The sequence below is a fragment of the Eulemur rufifrons genome, chromosome 9 (assembly GCF_041146395.1).
Source record: "Eulemur rufifrons isolate Redbay chromosome 9, OSU_ERuf_1, whole genome shotgun sequence".
Lineage (NCBI taxonomy): Eukaryota > Metazoa > Chordata > Mammalia > Primates > Lemuridae > Eulemur > Eulemur rufifrons.
This window is the reverse complement of record NC_090991.1, coordinates 21,931,895-21,949,854: the sequence shown is the minus strand read 5'-3', so window position 1 is coordinate 21,949,854 and position 17,960 is coordinate 21,931,895.

Below are 17,960 nucleotides of genomic sequence, written 5' to 3'. Positions count from 1 at the left end.
GGATATGCAGAATAAGGTACATCTCTCTTCTCTGTGACCAGCCTTCAAGTATTCTAAGGCAGAGCCGTTTCTTCCCTTCTGGAAGGCATCCTCCTTTCTCTCTGCCGTCCAGGGTTTCACCTAATTTGCTGGCCTCTTCTAGACACTTCTGTAGCACCCAGTCAAAAGGCCTGGGTCCCTGCTCTGCCACGTAACAGCTTTATGCTCTTGGACTGAGCACTTTGCCTCTCTGAGGTTCAGCTTTCAGATCTGTAAAATGGGTACAGATTGAATGAGAATGGGTATGAAGTGCCTAGCACAGTGTCTGACACGGAGTCAGTCTTCAAGGCTTGATAATCCCTTCTTCTCCCTTATCCTGAAAGAATACCCGTCCCTAACCCTCAGCCTTGGACACAGAACACAACTCGGTGGGCCTGTCTGACCGGAATCCTGCCCATGTCTGAGCCAGGCTTCCCTCCATCCCTGTGCTGCGGTCTAAAAATGGCCCCTGATGTTAAGAGAAGTTCTTCCTGACATCGATCTCCCTCCGGCTGCTGCAGCTCCGTGTCCCCATTCTCTGGGCCAGGCCTCTTGGAGAGTTCTCCACGGATTGCTAATTGGCCACCTTCTTCTTCCCCACCCTCAGCTCCTCCTCCTGCCCCGGGGTGTCCCTGGCTGCCACCCTGGGTTCCGCAGGCACAGGCGCACACCGCTGCGGTGCTGTTTCAAGACTTCCTGTTTCGAGGAGGAGGTTTTAATTATCCCTGGAGACATATCTGAATTACAGACCCCATGGGCTCATGGCACATACTGTTTATGCTCTGCCTTAAGTAATTGTATCTTTGGAGAATTATGCAGTCTTATGGAAAAATACAAGTTTAGCAGTGGAACCAGAGATGCTAAAGATGTATCAGCTGCCTCCCGGCCTATGTGTCCAGGAGCTACATGCACCAGTCAGCATCAGCGGCTTGGGCAGTCCTTTGCTGTTTCCAAAGCTCTCTCACATCTGCCGTCATCCCCTCTGTCAGACGTTCATCCTCCCATTTCATCGCTTGATTCTTTCTCATGTATTGATTTGGGGTTACCCCTCCTCAAAGCAGGTTCCAAGAGAAAGGTTGTTTAGTGCACACCCCTTTGCTGCAACTCCCATCCAGAGGCAAGCTCTATTTCTCTGCCCCCCTTGGATCTGGGCTGCCCCTGTGACTTGTTTTGTTGTCTGAGATCCGGGGCATGGGCGCAAGAGGCTCGCAGCTTTCTCCTTTGCCATCCTGGGGCCCCATTGGCAGCCAGTGTAGCTACTGCAGGGTAAGAAGCCATGAGGAGGAGGGTGAAGTGTTGCCCAAGCAACAGCATCACCTGCCCCGTATGTAGGAGAGGCCGGCTTTGACCGTCAGCTCGGGGGACCTTCCAACTGAATGTAGCCACCTGTAGTGAGGCATGGTGAAACCTCAGAGGAACTAGCCAGCTAACCTGCAGAATCAGGGGAGACCAGAAATCCTTGCGTTTCAAGCCATTCTGGGGTGTCTGCTGTGCAGCAATAGTACCTGAAATGCACTGAGACAAACATTTGGGTACAGGCAGCATATTTGGGAGGTGACCCCAGGAAGCACTGGGAGGGAGCGGGGCAGTGAGACCGGATGGGGACAAAGCCAGGCAGGGGTGTCAGTGAGGGTTATCTCCGTGGCCAGCTGGGCTCAGTCTCCTGGGCTCTCCCCGAGACACTTGTCCAGCGTGACTCAGATTGGTTCACTGAGGGGCAAGGACTTGAGGGACTTATCCCGCAGTCCCAGGCCTCATCAGTGGAGGGCTGTGTGTGGGTGGTGAGCTCCCTGGCACTTTTGGCTTGCCCTGTGCATGGACTGGCACACTCCCAGGGCCAGAGGACGCACACCAGAGGCTGAAGCACAAGAATTTGGTGGCTCATCTTTCTGCAGGTGACCGGGACTGGCCGCATGTGCTTCAGCCTATCAGAATGTCTTGAGCACCCATCATGTACCCAGCTCCTTCAGGACAAGCTCATCAGTCCTCTGGGGGCCCATAGGTGGGTGAAAGAGGCAAACAAGCTAGACCAGAAATTCTCCACGGGGGCACTGCCATCCCTTAGAGACAGCAACAAGTGAACAAGTAGGCGGCATTTTTGATGTTGCAATTAGCATAGGGGATGCTGCTGGCATTTAGTGGGTGTGGCCAAGGGTGCTAAATGTCCTTCAAGTGCAGGGGACCATCCTGCTCAATGAAGCATCACCTCTTATCCCCCATGTATCCTGGTTGACGTTCAAGTAGGTGAAAAACCTTTTTGTAATTATTTGAGCCTGGAACCTAACTATAAACATAAAGTGGCATGAATTTACTGTTCACTGAATTTTCCAGGAATACAACTACCGTGTAAATTCAAGAAAGATTGTTCCGTTGGAAGTGTTACCAAGAGTTATTCATCATTTTCAGAAAATCACATTTCTAATGGCAACACCCTTTGTGGCAGTTGAGTCCCAGAAATAGCCTCCGAGTGTCAGGCTGCAGCTGAGGCCGAGGCCCTTGTGGTGATCCAGTGTGTGGGTACAAACCTCTGACTTCATTACGTCTTCAGGTGTAGATGAACTTGAGCACATATGTATTGAAATACATATTTTATTATAAATGATCTTCATTTCACTTTTCTTTTCTATTAAAGTTTGGGCATTATGGTGACTTATTTTCCAACGATGTGTCTAGGTGGGTTATACTATATATGAATTTCATTTCAGGATTGTAAAGGAGCCATTACAAACTATTGGATATAAAAGAGAGACCCAGTCTGATAGGACTGAGAAAATATTGAGCATTTCAAGCCAGCAGCGTGGCTCACTGCTGTGCAGGTGCGAATAAGGGGCTTTGGGAGCCGGGAGGGGAGACTTACTCTGGTGATGGTGGGGGCTGGGCAGGGCAGGGAACAGGGAAGGCTCCACAGGGAAGGTGACACGTGAGCAGGTCCCCAAGAATGAATCCATGGAGCTCCCATAATCCCCAAAATGGTTTTAGACAGTGGACAGGATGGGAACTCAGTGAGATCTTGGTAAATGTTGGTTGTGTGAATATTCACATTCCTATTCATTTATGCTATTTCACAAATGAGCAAATTGCAAATTGAAGCTCAGGGAGGTTAAATGACTCACCAAGTTCATGCAGCTATGAAATTACAGAGCTCATCACGTATTCTCTCAGCAAGCATGATGAAGGTGATGATGGTGATGATGGTGGTGATGATGATGATGGTGATGATGATGATGATGATGGCGATGATGGTGGTGATGATGATGATGGTGATGATGATGATGATGGCGATGATGATGGTGATGATGATGATGGTGATGGTGGTGGCAATGATGATGGTGATGATGATGATGGTGATGGTGGTGGCAATGATGATGGTGATGATTATGATGGTGATGATGATGATGACGGTGATGGCGATGATGATGGTGATGATATGGTGATGGTGATGATGATGACGGTGATGGCGATGATGATGGTGATGATGATGATGGTGATGGTGATGTGATGATGATGACGGTGATGGCGATGATGATGGTGATGATGATGATGGTGATGGTGGTGGCGAGACGATTGAATGAGTCAATATATGTAAAGAGCAGTGTCTGGCATGGGAAGTGATATATAATCAGAAGCAGTAATAACCATGGTGGTGATGATGATGATGATGGGGATAGTGATGTAAAATTTATCACGTATGAAACATTATTATAGGCACTATCAGTCAACATATATTGACTGAGCATCTACAAGGAGTCAATATTACAGATAGGAGACAGAATAAGACAGACGTTTTCATGGAAGACAAAAAACAAGCATGTAAACCAGAATTTCTCACCCTTAGCACTATTGACATTTTGGACCAGATAATTTTTTATAGTGGGGGCTGCTCTGTGCATTTGAGGATGTTTAGCAGTATCCTGGGCCTCCACTTACTAGATGCCAGTAGCACTCCCCCTGCCCAGGTGTGACAACCAAAAATGTCTCCAGATATTGCCAAATGTCCCCTGAGGGGTGAAAATCACCCTGGTTGAGAACCACTGATATAAACAGACAAATAAATATTATTAGTTACTATTAAGGGTTATGAAGAAGATAAACTTGGGGTAGTAAGTTGGGCTGTGACCAGGAGTGTGTGCTGCCTTGGCTCTGGTAGTCAGGGAGGGCCTCTCTGAGGAGGTGGCATTTGAGACAATGCCTGAATGATGAGAAGGGGCAGGCATGCAATAATCTGAGGGAGGAGAGTTTCCTTCCCCATCATCACCACAGTCATCCTCATCACCACCACCACCACCACCATCACCATCATCATCACCACCACACCTGTGAGGTGGGTGTGATTATTTACAGGTGGGGAAGCTGAGACACAGGAATGGCAAGAGCAGAGTTCCTGGGCTTGTTTTAGGGGCCAGATGAAGGTCAGTGCGGCTGAAGCACAGGAAACGGGGGGAGGGTGGTGGGAGACGCGGTGGGTGAGGGAGCCGGATCCTGCCAGGTCTTGTAGATCGTGCGTAGCGGATGCTGTGTTGGGCTGCCCCCTTCCCCCAGCAGCTGAGGGCACTCAGCTGAGTCCCTCTCTACAATTGCTGCCAGTTGAAGAGGGCTGCCTGCTGCAACCAGGGTCACACCTTATTCCCGGGGGAAGTCAGCCCACCTCAACGACAGGTGGAGGCGAGAGTGCAAGACTCGACCTCCTTGCCGGGGACAGCTCTGAAGGGCCGTCCCTGCTGCAGAGCCCCCGTGCGATTGACCGGCTGAGGCCTCTGTGGCAGCTGCATCGCCGTTCAACGTTTCCCCTACCGGTCCTGCTTCGTTCCTCCCCGTGGCCACCACCCTGAGAGCACGCTCCGGTGAACTTCCTACACGCCACTTCCCATCTCAGAGTCTTTCCAGGGAGCATGGTCTGTGACACCACGGTACAGTATTTGGTTTTATTCTGGCTGTGACGGAAGCCATTGGAAAACCTAAGTGGGGCACGGTGCCCTGGCTGCTGAGTGAAGCCGCAAGCCTGGCAGCGGAAGGCCAGCAGCGGACAGATGTGACAGAGCAGGTGAGAGGGCAGGGTGGGGCCGCAGCATGGGGACAGCGATAAACACTGTCTCGGGAGGGGAGCCAATAGGACTGGCTATGGTGGAAGGGAAGAAGAAATCAAGGGTAATTCTTTGGGTATTTGAGCCACTGGTGGATGGAGGTGCTACTTCCTGAGACAGGGAAGGCTGGTAGGGGGAGGGAGGAGTGGATTTGTAGGGGAAATCAAAGGCGCTTTGTGAGCTTGTTGAATTTTAGATGCCCCAGATACGGAATAGGCAGTTGGGCAGATGAGTTTGCAGGCGAAAGGCATGGTCAGGGCTGGAGATACAAATGTGAAGGTGATCAGCACATGGACGACAGATGGAGCAATCTGAACGGGTGAGGTCCGTGGAGAGAGGGTGTCGATACAGAGGGTGGGGAGCTGGGGTACTCCAAGATTTAAGCAGAGAAGTCTTGAGGACGAGTCGGACAAGGAGTGGCCCTGAAGGAGGAGGAAAACTAGGTGAGCACGTTGCCAGGGAAGAAGAGAAGCGATAGCTTCAAGAGGCTGGGAGTGGCCAGACAGGAAGAATACTCCCGAGAGACTGAGCAAGGTGAGGAGAGAGAAGTGACAGTGGATGGTTGTTAAGTCCTTGGTGGCTTTGACAAAAGTCCTCTCAGTGGTAATGAAGGGGCTCTGGCTCTGCCTCTTGGCCCTCTCTCTGCCTGCCTTCTCTTAAGTGATCCCCGCCCAGCGTGGTCTCGCTCCCTGCCTCGCTCCTCCACTCCCTACAAGGGCTGGACAGCCTGGGGTCCTCTTCAACAGCTTTGGAATCCTGGAGCCCTGTCCCTTTGGTTTTAGGATGGAAGAGAAATGGGGGAGGGTTGTTTGGGAGCAGATCTCTGGGTCTGGGGGAACCTTCTGTCCAGGCTCCAACCCACCCCCCATGTCTCTTAATCCCCAGGGGTGGAGCCAATTTGACGGACTCTATTTCCCTCCTGCACAGACAGGCCGCTGGGTGCAGATGGCTTTAGGTGCATATGAGGGCGGTGGGGGTCAGACGCCCCAGCCTCCCAGCTCTCAAAGGCTCAGAGCCTCTCTGACCTCAAGCTGTCTCCTAATTTCATGGCTGGAGGGAAAGGCTCATGCAAGCTGAGAGACACAGCTTCTCCCCCTGACCGGGAACTGGAGGCTGCTCTGTCCTGCAGCCCTGCTTCCTGTGCTCTGGCTCGGGGCGGCTGAGAATAGGGGATGCATAGAGTCCTGCCCGTCAACACCACCCTCATCTGATGGGACAGGAATTGGGTCACAGTATTTATTATTCAGTGCTTCACTCCACCTCCAGGAGGTGGGCTTTATTATGCCCATTTCATAGCTGAGGAAACTGAGGCTCAGAGGGGTGGACTGACTTTTCCAAGGCCACATTAGGAAGAAGCGCAAGAGATGTGTTTGGAAACAGGCTCCCCTGACTCCAAATTCGGTGCTCTCTCTGCTGCATGGGGCCTTGATCTCCTAATCCAGCCAATAGAGAGATCTGAAAATCCAGAAAGTTCTTCCCTGCTCTGTTTCCAGGTATCCTGGGGGAGAGGGCATGTTTGGGACCAGAGCTTGAAATGGGGGAAGGGAGGTGGGGACAGGCAGGGACAGGAGAAGCTTTCAGCCTGGGTGCCACATTCTCGGGATCAGCTCCTGACATTATCTCCAGATGAGGTTATTTCTCTTGTCTCAGCGCTGCCCTGTTGGGCTCAAAAGAGACAGTTCATCCTATAACACTAAACTTGGTTCTGTTATCAGACCACACCATCTGTAGCATATTATGAATTAATTAAAAATAAACCTGTAATTATCTTGTTAATAGAGCAATTATATTACATTGTAATTTTTGTGTTAAAGCATTAAATTGTTAAATGTTAAGATGTAATATATACCACAATTTCTGTAAGCCGATTTTGGCAAAACCTTTGTTGTTTTACCACACTGGCAGCCTCGCACAATGGAAGTGGCTTCTGACGGACCCCCTGGTCACAGGATCTGTCCTCAAGCCCGGTCGGAATGTGGGGCTGGAGGAGGAAGCGGGCTCTGTATTTATTACCCAGGGTTCACTTCAATTACTTTTTCCTTGCAGAGGGCTGCCCTTCACCTGCGCCTGGAAGTCCACAGGCTATCAGAGAACCAGCAAAATTAAAGCAGAAAGAAATTGGAAAAGAGGACAGAACCCTGAGTCTGCAGTTTCTCCCGTGGGCCCTGGCCTGGGGCCAGAGGTCAGCCTGGTGGGAACATGTGGTCAGGTGGTGGAAAACATGGGCTTGCAGGGCAGGGGCGTGTGTGTGTGTGTGTGCACGCTTGTGAGGGAAGGGCACCCAGACAGGAGTGGCGGAGACGGGGAGGAAGGCGAGAACATGCGTTCAGGCAGCCAGCACCCAGAGCAATCATCCCTGCCCCAAGTTGGCCCAGAATTTGCATAAAGACATTAAAGCCCTCCTTTATCCTGCTCTTCTAGGCCGCGTTGCACACATCTCCAGTCTTGTCTCCCTCTGGAGGGTGTTTTACCTGGGAAGAATGGGCTTAGCACTGCCCTCACCCTCTCCCAACTTCTGTCTCCAAAGAAACAAAAGAACTCAGTGGAAAAACAGCTTTATCTGAAGGCCAGAGCCCTAGGCTGATGGACCTGGAAGGGACCCAGGCCACCATCTTGCCACAGCCCTCCTCCCCCCATTTTACAGATGAGGAAACTGAGGCTGAGTAGCTCAATGACTCTATCTGGTGTCTCTCCCATGCTCCATCCTGTCAGTGTCTTTGGGGAGTGGATGGGGTGACTATGGGCTGGGTGGGACGGAAGCTGAGGGCATTTGCGTTTTCTGGGATTTCTGGGTCTCGGAAGCAAAGGTTGTGGGAGGGCTGCCTGTATTCTACACCCTCACCCCAAAACCTGTTTCCTGTGTTCTGCTGCGCTGCGGGATGGCCCTCCGGAAAACTGAAATAGTGCAGTGACTGGAAGTGACCTCAGAGAGCATCTCCAGCCCACTCCCCACCGTCCCCACCTGTCTGCCCCACTTTATTTTCAGAGGAGGAAACTGGGGCCCAAGAGAGGCAGTGACTTGCCCAGGGTCACACAGCAGGTTCCCTGGAACCCAGGCACGCGGGTCCTAGTCTGTACTCAGGTGACTTCTGTCTGTCTCCACCGGGCACTTTACCTGCGGAGGGTGATGAGTTCTGCCAGTGGCTTCTGCCGCGGCCTCTGCAGTCCCTGCCTCCCTTGTCCCACATGCCTGGCTCAGCCTCCCATCTGCCTACATCAACTCCTCACCTGTCTTTTGGAAAAAAAAAAAAAAAAAAATGGCTCCCAATGTGCCACCTAAGGCCCAGGGACAATGGTAAGATGCACTACACAGCGCTTGGCAGTTTATGGGGTGCCCTCGCGGCCATATTCTCAGTGAGTGTCCCTAAAGATGCCATGTGGCAACCATTGTCATTGTCCCCATTTAACCAGAAAATTTAAGGGCAGTGATAAGACATCCCCTGAGAGTTTTTTCAGACCTGGGGAGATTTAGCCCCTGGCTCTGGAGCTGAACTGCCTGGATCTGGGTCCAGGTTCTGCCACGTCCTGGCTGTGTGACCCTGGGCCAGTCACTTAGCTTCCTGAGACCTTCCTGTAAAGGGGAGACTCTGAGTGTTGTCACCAGCAGATTGGATGAGTTGGTTCATTTCAAGTGCATAGGAGGGTCTGGGAAAGAGAGAACCTCAATGATGTTAGCTGTCATCACGATGATTGTTTTGGGGACCTCTCTGCCTGCCATACTGCCTGGGTGGCACTTTCTATTCACAGGGATGGGTCACTATTATGTTAATTTGTTCTCTCCTCCAAGTTGCACTTTGCACAAATGTGAAGGGGCAGTGGGAGGTGACCAGGCAACTCCCTGTACTTCGTGTTGGACCAGATGCTACCACCTGCGGTGTGAACTTGGCAAAGCTACTTCAGGAGTCTCAGTTTCCTCATCTGCGAGGTGGAGAGACCTCACCGTGCTGTTGTGAGGACCCAGTGAGGGAACCTGGGTGCAGTGTCGGTACCGGTAATGATATTTACAGGACGATCACTGACCGGCAGGCCAGTGACTTGTCTGAAGGGAAAGGAGTGGCCGCCACGGGAGGGCTTCCTGGAGGCGGCAGATCTGAGTGCCCAGGCCCCACGCAGGGGGCCCACATAGAGAAAGCGCTGGCCCCAGCGGTCCCTGGCTCCGCTGAGGTTGCAGTCCTCCAAAGCCAGCAGGACTGGAGGGGAACCAAATATAGTGGAGCCTTAAAGCCTTAAAGCCTAGCTAACTAGGTAACGTTTCCTTCTAAGTAAGTACTTCTGCTTCTCACAAGGAGGGACGCCAGAGCCATGCGAACAGTTCATGGTGTTTCAGCCATCCTCCCTTCCTCCCTCCGTCCCTCCCTCCCTCTCCTCCTTCCTCCCTCTCTCTCCTCCTCCACCTAAGGCTCAGCCCAGGCCTGTGCCAGGCTTCGGACTGAGCATAGGGGAGGTGCAAAAAGGCTCAGGAAGCCGAGTCTTCCTCCAGGAGCACTGTGGAAGCTGCTGTGCCCCCTCCCCTGCTTCCTCTACTCATTCATTCATTTGTCCCGTCATTCACTCAGCCCTTCTCTGGCTCATTCACTCACTCATCCGTTTGTCCATCCATCCTCCCATCATCCCTCAGCACTCACTGACCACCTGCCAGGTGTCAGCCCGAGTTCTAGCTCCTGGGGTGGCATCAGTGAGCCCACAGGTGCACTTGCAGTTCACAGGTGCTGCTTGTAGTCCCTGGTGACCTGCACGTCAGCTGTTAGGCAAGCAGTCCAGGGTCAAGGCCAGCCTGATTCCCACACATGAGCTCTTTCCACCACTCCACGCTCTTCCCTGTGATTCTGCCCCTGTGGTGTCGTTGGATTGCTCTGGCCATGCCCTTCCCCATGCCCTGCTCTGGCCTGCTGTGGCACGTACTGGCTGTCCTGGTAGCCTCCCCCTTACTCTCCTCTACCTTCCCTACACTGTCCTCAGTGTGGCTGCCAGATTATTGTTCCAGTCTGACTGCCACCGTCCTGCTCAAAAACCTTCAATGGCTCCCTGTTACTTGCCAAATAAAGCCCAAACTTTTAATCTTGGCATTCAAGGCCCCCAAAATGCTGTCCGCAATCAACTTCTCTTACCTCTGTCTATTCCCATTCATGCACACTACCCTTCAGATAAATGGGTCCATCTCCTCATACTAAACACATCATTGGATTTCCCATCATGAGGTGTTTGCTTATGCATTTCCCCCTGCCTGTGATGTCACCATGTCATGGCCACACCATGTCCACAGGTCCAAATCCTACCTGTATTGAAGGTCATGTTTAAGGGTCACTCGCTCTATGACACTTTCCCAGGTCCTGCCCCTCCCTGGCTGGAGTCATCTCTCCTTCCTCTGGGCTCCCAAAGCACTTTACTTGAGCCTCAGTTAGGAACCTCCTACTTTGCTGCATGGTTATGTGCAGACACGTCTTAGTCCCCCTTCTCTACTGAGTTCCTTGAGGGTGGGCTCCATGGCTTGGCCATTTCTGCATCCCTAGAGCCCACGCACAAAGCCATACATGCAGTAGCTACTTGGTCATCTCGGTGATCTTAGTCTCCCATTGCCTGGAGGTGCTCCTCTCCCAGAAGGCAGCCTGGAGGCTGGGACAGGCCCTGGCCTTGGAGGCCCTGACCTTTCAAATCCTAGGGAAGGCTCTGATCGGTCCAGCATGGTCACATGACCACCTATGTGTGGCTGGGGGGCTGGTGGCCCTGACTCCAGGTAGACAGACTTAGGCTGCAGCCCTCAGTCGATTTACTTAACTGCTCCGACCTCAGTTTCCCCAACTGTGTAAATGGAGATATTGGTGGGTTATTGAGAAGTTGGGATAATGCATGTCGGCCCCTAAACATAGCACCCACCACTCTCCATAAATGTGAGTCCTTGTTATCAGTTCTAGTCCCAACATGACCAGCTCTGCAGCCTCGGCAAATAGATACACTTTCCTGAGACTTGACTTTCTTGATTTTCTCATCTGTAAATTGGGAATAACAACCCCTGCTGGCCCAGTTTGAGTTACTGTTGAGGAGATCAAATGAGCTCTTAGAGCTGTGTGTGTGTGTGTGTGTGTGTGTGCGCGCGCGTGTGTGTGAGTCAATGGCTGTGAATGGCAGAGTCCCAGCCTGACTAAGTGTCACGAAGAAACGGGAAATCCACTGGCTCATACAACGCAGTCGTGGGAAGGTCAGAGCCGGTAGAACTGAAATCCGCTTTCCAGATATAAGGGGGCAGTACTGCTATTCTCAGTGTTCTCAACATACAGTGTTTATGGGAACCTCCGGGAGTCGGGGGAGAGGAGGAGGACAGTGGAGATGAGAGCAGGAGCTCACGGAGCGAGATCACTGAGCAGTTGGTATCGGGCACGTTCTGCACGTCCTTTCTCACGTCATCTGCACGGGAACCTTTGCAAAGGAGGAATCACAACCTGTATTTTCGAGGCGAGGAAAGGGATGCCTGAAGGGGTGAAGTGGCTCCCTGGAGGTCACGTGGCTAGCAAGTGGCCATGCTGGGACGTGAACTCAGGGCTGCCCCAGCTGCACCTCATGCCTTCTGCTCAGTCCCATGGAGTGCCAGGGAGGGACCGGCCAGTCCTGGCCCTAGAAACAAGTCTTCCCCCATCCTTAGAACGAACCTAGGCTTGCTTAGGCAGAGGTTGGGGCCTGGCAGCTGGAGATCAAGAGTGGAATGAATAAGTGGCCAACGGAGAAAATAATTCAGGAGGCAGGATTGAAAGGAAAAGACCGTTGCAGGGGTGTGTGTGGGAGATCCTACACTCCCCTTCCTCCCCTACCTCTCCCTTTCTCCTCTTCAACCCAACTCCAAGTGGCAGATTTATTAGTTTTAATTAACAGCCCAAATGCTGGGAAAACGTCCAAATTCCAGCTCTCGGCATCACTGGGTTTCCACAGAAAGGGGAGTGAGGGGGACGATGCCAGGAATAGTAATGAGCGGGGGTGGGGTGGCAGGAGAGACCACCCTCCCTGCCTGGGCCTGGCCTGGGCACCCCCACCCCTCCCCTGGCCCCACCCAGCCCTACCTACCAGGCTGGAGTTAGATCTGGGCTGGCCTTGGGGAAGGAGGTTGGGAGTGTTTGGCCTGGTCACAACTCTGCTGCTGCGTGACCTTGGCCATGCCCCTTGACTTCTCTGGGGTTATTGTGAAACTCATCTGCAAGATGATCTGAAGCCCTCTGGGAGTCCTGGCAGCTCTGACTTGTGATTCCAACTTTTTCTAAATCTTCTCACTGCCCTGCTTTCCCGACTCCTCCTCCTCCTACAGGGAAACTCCTTGGATTCCTCCCCTGGACTGGGCCTTCCTCCAGTTTGGAAGGAGCACATCACCTCTGGCTCAGGCGCAACACCTTTGCTTGGAACCACGAGCGCTCCTGTCTGAGGTCTGCCAGTCTGCGCTTGACCCTGGCCCATGAGTCCTTGTTGGGCAGGGTCTCCGGCAAGTCCGTGCCTGCTTCCTCACTGCACGTGCGGATGACAGTGACTGCTTCCTGGGTGTATGGGGGACAGCTGGGGGAGGTGAGGGAGATTTGGTGAGATGATGCCAGTGCAATGCCTGGAACATCCATTAACAGGGGCCCACCCATGACCACGCAAGGCCGGGAGCCACCCTGAGCTCCTTTCCCTTTGGGGACCCACTCGGAGCAGTGCCCAGAGGCAGGGGCTACTGTAATTAGTGGTGACCGGCAACAGCTGGTGTAGGAAACCCAGTCACTGGCCGAGGTCAGTTTCAAGGGAGCTCTGTAGACTCCGATTCTACCCCTGGCCCCTCGGTTGGAGCCCAACATCCTCAGCTTGGTTCTCTCTTCACGCTGTGCTGAGATCATGCAAAATTATTCAGCTAAAGTCATTCAGCACGAAAGGCGACACGAGCAAACACGGTTTGCTGCTGAGAAGCCGTGGCCTTAACTGAGGCTGGGCAGCAGGAGCCCGGCGCGGCTGGGAGGCCGGCTTGTTCCAGCGTTTTCTGGAGACAGAAAGTGCAGACCCCAACTGGCTCCTCTCCTCTGGCGTGTGCTCAGCGATGGGACCCCGGAGCCGAGTGGCCAGGAGGTCCCACCTTGGTGCCAGGCCCTGCTGAGTGTCTTCAGCTGGGACGCCAGGACCCCTGAGCCCCAGCTCCGCCAGGCTGGAGCCCCGGGGATGAGCAAAGGAGTTTGCGGCTCACAGCCATGGCTCCTAGGCTCAGAGAAGCGTGTTTCCTTCTGGGCTCTGGAGGAGACAGAGGAGGGAATGAGGATGGAGGATGGGAGGGCAGGCAGGGGAGAAGGAGGAGGGGAGGGGAGGAGACTCAGGAGGCATCTCTGGGTGATGTGACCGGCATGTAGGGTGCTTACTCTCTCCCCACCCCCACCTGGAAAGCAGCGGGGAGCCCAGAGGGTGCCTCAGCTACAGATGTGTTGACCCCTCACCCCTCCCTTCTTCCAGCCAACCTTCCGTCCGCCCGTCCGCCCATCCGCGCAGGCTCTTTGCAAGGGATAAAGAAGTGAATAGCAAGTTGCTTAAAGTCAAAAAATCAAGCTCCTCCTGCACCAAAGCTGCCCTTTCCTATCTTGGAGTTGAGGTCCACCATTTCCCTGGCTCTCCCCTGAAACCTCCTCGCCCCCACCGCACCCTCATTCTTCCTTCCCATTCATTTCACCTTTGTCTGCACGCCTTCCACCAATAATGGATCCACCTTCCATTCAGCAGCCCCAGGCACTCCCAGCCAGGGCAGGAGGGACCCATCTCAGGAAAAGTTTGATTTCCTCTCTTGAATCCGTGCCAGGATTGCACAGGGAGTGAACGGGAAGAGCCCTGGAGTCGGACAGGCCTGTTCTGAGCCCGCCTCTGCCGCTTCCTAGCGGCGCGGCTTTGGACAGGTTGCCTAAACTCTGAGCTTCGGTGTCCTCCTTTGGAAAACGGAGGAGTTAGTATTTCTTCCAACTGCCTGAGGAGGCTAATGAAATTGGATGATGAATGCCAAGTGCTTCTGCGGTGCTCGGCACACAGTAGGGGCTTGGGAAATGCCGGCTCCACCGGCTCCCCCTCCCCCTCCCCACAGGCCTGCACGGGGCTGAAGAGCCCTAGAAAGCCGCTCAGCCATCCCTGGAGGGGGTGCAGGTGGCCAGGGGTCCCAAAGTCACATCAGATCTGAAATGTGACAGCAGAAGAAACTCCACTTGGCTTCTGGAGAAATGCTCAAAACTAGACAGCAGGCTCCCTGGTGGGCTGGGGGGTGAGCCCAGAGGATGGAGTAGCTCCCACAGCTCCCAAAGATCTCCAGGAAGAACAGCCCAAAACTCTTCTCCAAGGCAGGCAGAAAGAGACCTCTCCTAGTTGCAGCAGGCAGGTGCGGTGAGAGAAAGACACCCCTCCCAGGAATGAGGAGGAAGGAAACACTGGCCTAGAAAGGGGTGTCCAGGTACCCTCTGACCCCTGCCCTTTGCCCCTGTGCGTGCATCTTCCCCAGCAGAACTTTCCTCCTGCTGGTTTAGGAAGCTAGACTGTTTGGGCTAAAGAGGTCTGGTCCTTTGCATGAGAAAGCTGAGGCCCCTGGAGCGGGTAGAACTGGAAGCCGTGTCTCCCGTGTCTCCCGCCTTCCTGTTCCGTGGTCTTTAGTCTCCTGAATGCCCAGGTGCTGGGCTCAGTATAGGACAAAGAAAGGGGTCTCCCAGGATGGGTGAGATGTGGTTTCCTTGAGCAGGGAGGGAGGAGCTGGCATTGGGGTGGGACAGGTAGGTGGCTTCTGGCACGCTGGCAACATCTGTTTTCTGGGACTTGAGAGGTGATTTCCTGGGTGTTCACTTTATATAACTCATTAAGCTCAACATTTATGGGTTATTCAATTTTTGGTATTTGTGTTTATATTTCACAATAAAAAAAGGGTTTGAAAAACCCCAATAAATCTCACTGAAATCAATTACACTTACAAAAAAAACGAAAGAAAGAAAGAAAAGAAGTCTAAAGAGGTCTCAGGTGCAAGGGCAACACCATCCAAGTTTAGCCCTGGTAGGCAGCCCGTGCCCAGATACGCCCACAATGGTATGGGCTCGGCCATCCTCACCGCTGTCTGTGCGGCGGAGTGAGCACACGGCAGGGGCAGGGCGTTGGCAAAGGGCCCCATGCTCTGCTGGTAGGAGGGTGAGGGGCAGCGTGGTTCCGGGTCAGGGGTTGGGTGAGGACGCTGTGCGGATGTGGTTGTAAGTAGGGTCCCTGTCCTCGCCTCCAAGGCCATGTGCGTGCTACGAGCCCACTGCACCACTGACCTTCCACGACAGCAGTTATTGAGGTCTGGTGGCCCCAAGGGCCCCTCCAGCTTCTGCTTTCTCTTTCTGTAAAATGGGAGGATTGAGGGGAGTGTTCCCCAAAACACCCAGATTCTGTTCATTAAGGGGACGTGTGTTGCCCAAAGGCCCAGAGAAGTCATGTGACCGTCTCAAGGTCACACAGCGTTCAGTGCAGATCTGAATGGAAGACTCTGTTCCCAGGACCTCTCAGGGAGGTCCCTTCGCCCCTCCGTTTCCTCGGCCTGGACCAGGCTGTGCCTGAGAAGCTTGCATTCCTCTCTGCTGTCCCTGGTGATGCATGGCTGGCCCTGAGCATTTGTGACTTTTAAGTTTCCTGCGATTTAAGGCCTGGCTGGCTGGTGGCCTCCACCTCCCCGGGCTGTGGGAGGGAGGAGCGGGTATGAATCATCTTTCCTCTCCTGGTGCTTAATAAGAACATGGCTATAAATGTAACTGGGCCGTTTACAAGCCCTGCCGGCTGGCTACCTCTCCATGTCAGCCTCGCAGTCGGCTCCTGGCCTCCCAGAGCTGGCCCGGCCCCGCCTGCTCTGCCTCCGCCTGGGGAGGGAAAAGGGGGTTCTCTTCTCAAGCCCTCACTGCCCCCACCACCCCAAAAAAGAAAACCAAACCAGGCAGCCTCAGGGAGCAGGGTGGCAGAGAGGGGGCAGCTGAGATCGGACCGACTTCCGATATTAACTCAGTCAGTGTTTGCTAAGTACCTGCTGTGCACCGTCAGGCACAGGGCTGGGGGCTGGGACACACGGGTGGGTCGTTCCCAGTCCGGCTCATAGGAGCTTGCAGGGGCTGGTCTCGGCTCACGGGAGAGCAGGTCGTCACTATTTCATGTGAGACGTGGTCTGAAGGCAGCGCGGCCCTGACAGCCAAGTGCAGGGCCCTCACCTGCTGTGGGCCGGGAGGCCCGGAAGAGTTCCAGTAGGAGAAGGCTGCCGGGACCAGGGTGTGGGTGGCGGCATCCAGCTTAGATGGGGAGGGCTATCCGGGCAGAGCGAACAGGTTTAGAGGTGAAAGGGAGATGGGGGTCCGTGAGCCTGGAGGTGTGGCTGGTGCTTGGGGAGGGGTGACCGGGAGGCCATGGCCGCAGGGCCACACCGAGCCAGGGCACAGGAAGAGCCTCTAAAGGGTTTTGGAAATGGAAGAGCAGGTAGAGATGTTTAAACAGGTGCCTTAGAAACGTCACCTGACAGGTATATAGTCGCTTTTTGCATCATGATCATCAGGGGATGTCACCCCTTGCTTGAAGTCTTCCAAGGTGCACCACTGTGCTTAAAATAAACCCCAAAGACCACAGGTGACCTGGCCCTGCCAGCTCTCCAACTCGGCTTCCCACTCACTCGCTGTCCGGTGGGGCTCGGCCCCACCTAGAGCCTTGTCCTTGCCGGTCCTGCGTCCCTTGATCCAGGTCTCTGCTCAGACGTCATCGTCTCCAGGGGGCCTCCCCGAGCATCCCTGTCCAACTCCTGGCTCTGCTTAATTTTTCTCTGAGCGATTATCTCCCCTGCATGCGATTTTGTTACAGAACGTGCAGTTATTAAATTGCGGTCTGTTTCTGTAGCTCAAATGGAAGCTCGACGTATGCAGGAAGGCTGTTTGTGCTCCAGCCCCAGCACCTAGCACAATGCCTGGCCCTTGATCCACCCTGGATATTTGCTGATTGAGTGAATGGATGGATGGGTGAAGGTGAGTGGCCAGGCCAGGGCCAGGGGCCTCCCAGGGGGCCACTGAGGGTGCTGGACTCTCTCTGAGGGGATGCCAGGGCCCAGGAAGCTGTTTCTCCCTGGTGGGCTCTGACCACGCTGAGCTGTGCAATGATAATGTCACACACACACATGCCTGTACGCACACACTTTACAGACTGCTTTATTGTCTTTGCTTCTTTGATCTGCACAAGCACCTTTACTTTGATGGATGTAAAATAAGGGTAATACTCTTCCTTGCACTGTCTGGAGGATTAAATGAGTTTATATATGGAAAGTGTTTAGATCAGTGCCAGGAAGACGGTAAGCATTCAATTATTAGCTTTTTGGTATTTTTAAGGCTCAGAGAAGTGAAGTGAGTCATCTGAGGTCACACAGCTAAGAGGAGTGTGAACGGGAGGAGCTTAAACCACTGTGGCCATTCTACTTCACCTTGTTGCTACTTTCCACAGAACGCCCCCTCTTCTACCCCTAGCTAGCGATTGGTGTGGCTGAGCCAGTCTCAAGCCCTGGTGACATCCCAGAGGGCTTCACACACACACACACACACTCACGCACACAAGGAGCTGCAGACGTGCTAAATTCTAAGCCCCGTGTATCACAAAGGGCCTCTCCAGTCGACAGGGCCCCTTCTAGGGGTGACTTTTGAGGTCTGCCTAAAGGTGGGCTTCTGCGATGTTCACCAACCAGGTGACTCCTCCGAGTGGGGGAGGGGGAAAACGAGTCAGACCACCTCTTTGCTGCTGGGAAGACCACGACTGACCCATGCTGGGAACCGCTGCCTGCCAGCTGCCCCAGTGTCCCTCTGCAGTACTCCCCATCCCACCATGTCCCCTGTCCCCCCTCACCAGCAC